This window comes from Muntiacus reevesi, chromosome 7, assembly GCF_963930625.1.
Source record: "Muntiacus reevesi chromosome 7, mMunRee1.1, whole genome shotgun sequence".
Lineage (NCBI taxonomy): Eukaryota > Metazoa > Chordata > Mammalia > Artiodactyla > Cervidae > Muntiacus > Muntiacus reevesi.
In genome coordinates this window covers 95,557,077-95,563,418 of record NC_089255.1, presented here as the reverse complement: position 1 = coordinate 95,563,418, position 6,342 = coordinate 95,557,077, and the positions used below count along the sequence as shown (strand labels likewise).

At 43.7% G+C, this 6,342-nt stretch overlaps 1 protein-coding gene across 4 annotated transcripts in view; it reads left to right on the top strand.

Moving 5' to 3' along the window:
• Positions 1-6,342, top strand: part of GALC (galactosylceramidase) — a 51,116-nt gene that overhangs the window by 195 nt on the left and 44,579 nt on the right. Inside the window, exons 1-2 of one of the 4 annotated variants that reach the window (XM_065941969.1) lie at positions 82-223; positions 3,524-3,816. The exons of 1 other annotated variant lie outside the window; for it this stretch is intronic. The gene's annotated coding sequence lies outside the window, so the exon portion shown is untranslated. Of the gene's footprint in view, positions 1-73; positions 502-1,344; positions 2,445-3,523; positions 3,817-6,342 lie in introns of those variants that run through there. 2 more of the 4 variants (XM_065941970.1, XM_065941968.1) reach the window with 2 other exon arrangements.

The window sequence follows — 6,342 nt, the reverse complement described above, 5'->3', positions numbered from 1 at the left end:
GTGAGGAGCGGAGCGGGGCGGGGGGCGTCCGGTCCCGCCCCGTCCCACAAGCCCCCGCGGCGCGGCCCCAGCGTTTCGACGCGCGCGCGTCGCCGCCTCAGGCGGGCGCCGGTCTGTGGCTGTCTCGACGCCGCGGCCGCGCGACTTACCGCGCGTTTGTTGGTTTAAGATGACCCCATAGAGACAGTTAGGTTAACCAGATGAGGGTTCAGAGGGTCACCGAGTAAGTGACAGGTCTAGATAGTGACAGGGCGGGGGGCTCAAACCCTCCCTCAACTTGAGCAGGGGCGCCTGAGGGGAAGGGTCTCTTCACCTTGAGAGGGCACTCCGGGAGGCTCGCTCCAGAGATGGCCAGGGGCCCAGGAGCGTCCGTCTGCCGAAGAGGATGCCCCGGAGGGATGTGTTGACTGCGCCTGTTATTTTTGGGGGGCGGGGGGTCGGAGAGTCCCGGACCAGGACTGCAGCTCGCGGTTGGGCTCTTTCCACGGGGGCAGGCGTCCGGTAGGTTTTTGTTTAAAGGGACGACAGGTGCCTCCGGTTCTCTCTAGGAAGGCGGGAAGCCAGAAACTGGGGCTTTTAAAAGTCTTTTTTCTAATGTCAGGCCACACCAGTATCAGCTGATAGTCTCGGGTTGTTTAACTGTTGGATCACTGTTTTGCCCTCGGATGGCAAAGGCCTAAGGGGGTGAGTTGCCCCCTGGAAAAGGCCTCGTTGCTGGCTGTTTATGTGTACGAAGAGAGGGAAACGTTAAGGTACATAAGAAATCACCTGGTCTTTTTGTTTAAACGCAGACTGGCCTCGCCAGCTCCCTTTCTTTCTTTAAAGTTCTGGCGTGGCGCCTGAGAACCAGCATTTTAACAAATTTTTAACAAAGGCACCAATTGATTCTCGTTGTAGGTGTTGAGAGAACTCTTTTATTGATTCAAGGATCTCTGGAGCAAGCCTGTTTTCTTTTCTTTTTTTTTTAAACGAATTTTTAACTTTAGAAATAGATTAAGATTTACAGAAAAATTGCCAAGACCATACAGAGTTGTCATATAACCTGTAACCAAGTTTTCTCCTATTATCAGCATCTCACGTTGGTATGGGACAGTTGTCCCAACCAATGTTGATTGCGTTAATGAAAGTCCTTACTTCCTTTCATATTTCCTTAGTTACCCAATCCTCTTTTTCAGTTTCAAGATCCCACACAGGATACTAATTACACTTAATTGGCCTGTCTCCTTAGTCTTTTCTAGACTGTGTCAGTTGGGGTAAGTTCCTCTTCTCTAGACGTTCTAAAATACTTAAGGGAGACCTGAGGGCCATACCAGCTTAATGCAAAGTCTGCATGGACCCAGCTGGTAATTTCCTTAGTTCCCTAGTTATGCTATCAGGTGGCTCCCAAGCCTGGGAGCTTGCTTCAGTGGCATGATTGTTCTTGGCTCCTAACAATTTGCTTAGTCCTGTCAGCTTGTTCTCTGTAACTGTTGTCTTGCCTTTGTTTTATCCCCTTGTGTTTATAGCTTTTGAGTTCATGGCGTTTGTGGTGGCAGGTCTTTGGATGAGAGGAATTTTCTTTTTTGTTCCCCAGGACAGAGGTAGAGCTGATTTCATTTGAAAATGGCAAGGCTGAACTGTTGAATGGGTTGTTTGTTGAACTGAGTCAGATGGCATGTGTGTCCTTGGATGCAATTCAGAGCTAGCTTGAACCTTGCTTGCTGGGTGGCTGTTTTGGGCTGGTCTCATCCTGTTGATAACCAGTGTTGTTGTTGCACTGGCCCCTGTGGTTCTTAAGATTGCAAGATGCCATTGGCGATAACCATCAGAAAACTTTGAACAAAAAAAAAGTTTATTACTCATAGGTTCTGGAAAGCACATGGCATGCATAGGTCACACCTGGTGATTGTAGGTAGAGAGAGAGAGGGTGTGGGCCTGGGGTTCTGCTTTCATTAGGGTCAAGGGTGGAGGTCTTGGGCTTTGTGGCTTCCTTTTCTTTGGTGAACTGAAACCTTACATGTGGGAACTTAAAGTTCAGGGAAAGAAAAAGTGGCCCTAATGATGGTCAGTTAAACTGACGGAGATCTGGCAAAGAACTCCCCCGTCCCCCCAACGTCAGCTTGGCTCTGGGTTCTTTGGCTGCAGTGTGTTTATTTGAGACAGTCATCTCGGAAGTGGATACGTCTTTGAAGTGGATGCTTTGCAATCAGAGCTTGAGTCCTGCGCTTACATTACAAAAAAGGAAACTCCTGACCATTGGGGATGGCGCTACAAGCCACCCTTAGTGCCCAGGTATCAGAGTAAGTGGTGAGGACCTTAAACTGCCTGCATAGCTGATTTACTGAAAGTAAGGGATAGGGCCTGTTGTAATTTAGAAAGGATTATAGTAGTATACTACAGTCAGTAGTTTGCAATCCAGTTGGTAGCCATTGTCCTAAGCTTAAAAGGTCACACCTTGAAAGCAGGTGAGTGATCTTGGGGCCCAAGGAATCTGTTCAAAGATTAGGTAATACTGTGATTAACATTTTGGGTCATCTGATATGAGTGGGTTTGAGTCTGTCCTGGGTTGGTGGAATGCTCCATATCTCACCCAGCCACGGTCAGTTCCGTTAAAGTGTTGTGTCTCATTTCAGGAGACAGTGATGCAAGTGTGCTTACGAGGTTAGGTCTATATGGTGCAAATACTTGATTCAGTTTATGTAATATACATTTCTATGAAAACAAAAGAAAACAATGGCTAATGGAGCAGATTGTAAACCTGTTCTGAATCCTGAAGACAGCCAGTTGTGATTTCTAGATGTAGAACATCTTCAGATGGAGTGGGGACAGACTGTGGCAATCATAGATCTTCCTGGATTGAGTTTGACTATCTCTGGGGGTCTTTCTGAGTGGTCCACAGAGCAACAGGCATGAAGGTTGTTCAGATATGAACTGTTGTGATTTCTCTGGAGTTTGTATAAAGTTATCACACTTTAGGTTGCATAACTTCAGGAAAAGGGAAATTTTAGTTCTTAATAAAGTCAGAAAGGTGGGAAAAAGAAACATTAGTTTGGAATGCTGTATTCAGATATTGGAGGAAATGAAAAGAATTCAGTATTCGGTCCAGTTTACAGGTAGAAAACAAACCTCAAAGACAATTAATAGGACTAGAATCTGATACTGGGCTTCCCTGGTGGCTCAGATGGTAAAGAGTCTGCCTGTAGTATAGGAAGAGCCCCTGGAGAGGGAAATGGTAATCCACTCCAGTATTCTTGCCTGGAAAATCCCATGGGCAGAGGAGCCTGGAAGGCCACAGTCTGATTATCTGCAGAGCGTACTCTAGTTCTTCACTGCAATATAATTTTCTCTCTATCATCACCCCTTACTTCCACCTTTTATTAGAGATAACCAAAATAAAGCTAATTTGCTTGCAAAATAAGTATAGTCTTATTCAACTTGCCCTGATTATATAAGTGCAGCCAAAATAATAATTTTAAGCGTGCTCTGTTGGACATTTGCACAAGGAATCACAGACTGGGCTATTATATATCTCTCTCAATGCTAGGAAGCCAAGCCGTGAACTTATCATCAGACTTTCTCTGCAATCCTGGTAGATTTGGGTGAATTCCTTTCTTCTCGAGGTCCACCAACATTCTGAGATTCCTGCCTCTGCCAAGAAGTGCCCTTTCTTGCCTAGCTGGTCAGGCTCCCGGGACCCTGTAAGCGAGTCACCAGGCTGGTTTTCCCGGGAGCTCTACTGGCTCCATGTGCTGTGCTTAGTATCTCAGTCGTGTCCGAGTCTTTGTGACCCCGTGGACCGTGACCCGCCAAGCTCCGCTGTCCGTGGGGATTCTCCAGGTAAGAATGCTGGAGCGGACTGCCATGCCTGCAGCCCGCCTGCAATGTGGCAGACCTGGGTTTGATCCCTGGGTTGGGAAGATCACCTGGAGAAGGGAGCGGCTACCCACTCCAGTATTCTTGCCTGAAGACTGCAGCCAAAATGATGGTACAGAGTTCACTGACATTGGCTCCGTCAGTTCAGTTCAGTCACACAGTCGTGTCTGTCTGTGACCCCATGGACTGCAGCACATCAGGCTTCCCTGTGCATCACCAACTCCCGGAGCTTGCTCAAGCTCATGTCCATTGAGTCGGTGATGCCATGCAACCATCTCATCCTGTCATCCCCTTCTCCTGCTGTCAGTCTTTCCCAGCATCAGGGTCTTTTCCAGTGAGTCAGTTCTTCAAATCAGGTGGCCAAAGTATTGGAGTTTCAGCTTCAACATCAGTCCTTCCAATGAATATTTAGGACTGATTCCCTTTAGGATGGACTGGTTGGATCTCCTTGCAGTCCAAGGGACTCTCAAGAGTCTTCTCCAACACCAAAATTCAAAAGCATCATTTCTTCGGCGCTCAACTTTCTTTATAGAAAGCTTTGGGCATGTTTCTTTATATGCTCAAAGAAGGGCAGTGCCAAAGAATGTTCAAACTATTGCGCAATTGCATTCATCTCACACGCTAGCAGAGTAATGCTCAAAATTCTCTAAGCCAGGCTTCAACAGTATGTGAACCGTGAACTTCCATGTGTTCAAGCTGGTTTTAAAAAAGGCAGAGGAACCAGAGATCATATTGCTAGCATCCGTCAGACCATCAAAAAAGCAAGAGAGTTCCAGGAAAAATGTCTACTTCTGCTTTATTGACTATGCCAAAGCCTTTGACTGTGTAGTTCACAACAAACTGTGGAAAATTCTTCAAGAGATGAGAATATCAGACCACCTTACCTGTCTCCTGAGACATCTGTATGCAGGTCAAGAAGCAACAGTTAGGACTGGATGTGGAACAACAGACTGGTTCAAAATTGGGAAAGGAGTATGTCAAGGCTGTATATTGTCACCCTACTTATTTAACTTATATGCAGAGTACATCATGTGAAATGCCAGGCTGGATGAAGTACAAGCTGGAATCCAGGTTGCTGGGAGAAATATCGATAACCTTAGATACACCCTTATGACAGAAAGTGAAGAGGAACTAAAGAGCCTCTTGATGAAAGTGAAAGAGGAGAGGGAAAAAGCTGGCTTAAAAGTCAACATTCACAAAACTGAGATCATGGCATCTGGTCCTATCACTTCATGGCAAATAGATGGGGAAACAGTGACAGACTTTATTTTTGGGGGCTCCAAAATCACTGCAGATGGTTACTGCAGTCCTGAAATTAAAAGACACTTGCTTTTTGGAAGAAAAACCATGATCAACCTAGACAGCATATTAAAAAGTAGAGACATTACTTTGCTGACAATGGTCCGTCTAGTCAAAGCTATGGTTTTTCCAGTAGTCATGTATAGATGTGAGAGCTGGACTATAAAGAAAGCTGAGTGCTGAAGAATTGACTCCGTAGGTTAACCTAAATTTTTAAAATCTGTCTGGTCATATCTGAGTCTATGTAGGTCTCTCTCAAATATGACTTGTTAGTTAAAACCTTGGTAATATAACCAATGTTTCTAGTTGTGTCCTGTTAGGAGGAGGACAGATTCTTAGTAAACTTATGCAAATAATTATATTGCTATGAAAATAAGAATACTCACAAAGAGTTTTAAAATATTGGAGGGATCAGATAGGGAGAAATTTGTTTTATTTTTGTTTATAAGGATACAGTTAGCAAATTGCTACAAGTCATAGACAAGTTAGGAAAAAGGTTTTCCACAGATCTGGAAGAAGTAAAACATTCAATAAGCAACAATGTTTTGGATAAAAAGTCATAAAAATTATAGTTATCCTCCTCAGTTCATACAGTTCCCTATAATTCTTATTGATCTTGATCTTTTGTTAGCAGTTTTATGATTCTTGTTTTACTTTAGAGTTCTGTAAATTCTTACCAAGTTCATCAATATGATCTGAAAGTTATCAGAATCCTGTAGTTTAAGCGAAGAGTTCTTTCCAAAAGTCTTGAAGATGAAGTACTTTTGGAAGAACATTTTGCCAAAACATTAGTAAAGCAATGACTATCTGTAAATGACAAAAAGGCTTAAACACGGGCATATTAAAAATCTGGTAAAGTTCATTGTAATTCAGTTGATAAGGAAATTTGGTTATTTCTATAACCTATAGCATTTTAAGATAATAACTAGAATTGCAAGTGATAGCATTATACCAGGACTAGCAGATGTCTAGGAATTTCATGTAATTTCTGGAACACGTATGTTACTAACATGTATCAATACAAATATCGACTAAAGAAAGTTTAGCATTACATCTTACTTGACAATGCTTGCTATGCAGTTTAACATGGCAAATAAGCCTAATTAGTTTCATGTCTTTTTATAAGGAGAAAGACCACATCTTTGAGATGTCCAGGGCCCATCTGGAGAAATCTCAAGAAATTAATATGAG